We start from the raw sequence: 679 nt of genomic DNA on the forward strand, positions 1-679 counted from the left end.
TTTTGGCCACCGGGACCTTTCAGCAGGAGATCGGGGACAGGGCTGGAATCTCCCAGCCAACCATCAGCAGGACGATGCCAGCAGTGTTGGCTGCAATAAAGTCCCTCTCCTGAAGGTACATTCGGTTCCCATATACATACTTGAAGGTTTACTGTTTCCTCATAATCCTAGCTATATGTCCAGATATTCCAAATATCCAATGAGGTGTTGCAAATGTGGCATTATTGTTATGACGGCTGGGTGTTTATTTGAAAAACTCCACATTGTCACTATGAACGATCGAGGTAGAACCAGAAATTGCTTTGAATTAGCAGAGGATGGTTTCGATCCATCGACCTCTGGGTTATGGGCCCAGCACGCTTCCTCTGCGCCACTCTGCTCGTAAGCTTTGTAATCAGTGTGTGCAAATCAACTCTGTGATTTAAAATAATTTAATAATGTGTAAGGTCTTTGGACAAAATCAAGCAGACTTGCACAAAGGAGGGCCAGATTGGTAAATGCCTACTAATTTGTAAGTGGTAAGGAATAAACTACCAGGTGGAAATGTGTCTATCTGAAAGCTTACTTTGTCATAATAATCCTGGCTTTGTGTTCAGATATTTCAAGTATCAGGAGATATAGATGGCAGTGGTGGGATTTCCTCAGGAAAGGGGAGGGAAGTACTGAAGATCCAGGATGT

The 679-nt window shown here is 43.4% G+C and overlaps 1 protein-coding gene across 1 annotated transcript in view; it reads right to left on the reverse strand.

Moving 5' to 3' along the window:
• The window catches only part of ttc27 (tetratricopeptide repeat domain 27), a 62,708-nt gene that overhangs the window by 22,816 nt on the left and 39,213 nt on the right, over nt 1-679 (reverse strand). The gene's annotated exons all lie outside the window — the stretch shown is intronic.

Source organism: Seriola lalandi, unplaced genomic scaffold, assembly GCF_002814215.2.
Source record: "Seriola lalandi dorsalis isolate HSWRI2012SDOR001 ecotype SW California unplaced genomic scaffold, Sedor1 jcf7180002054980, whole genome shotgun sequence".
Taxonomy (NCBI): domain Eukaryota; kingdom Metazoa; phylum Chordata; class Actinopteri; order Carangiformes; family Carangidae; genus Seriola; species Seriola lalandi.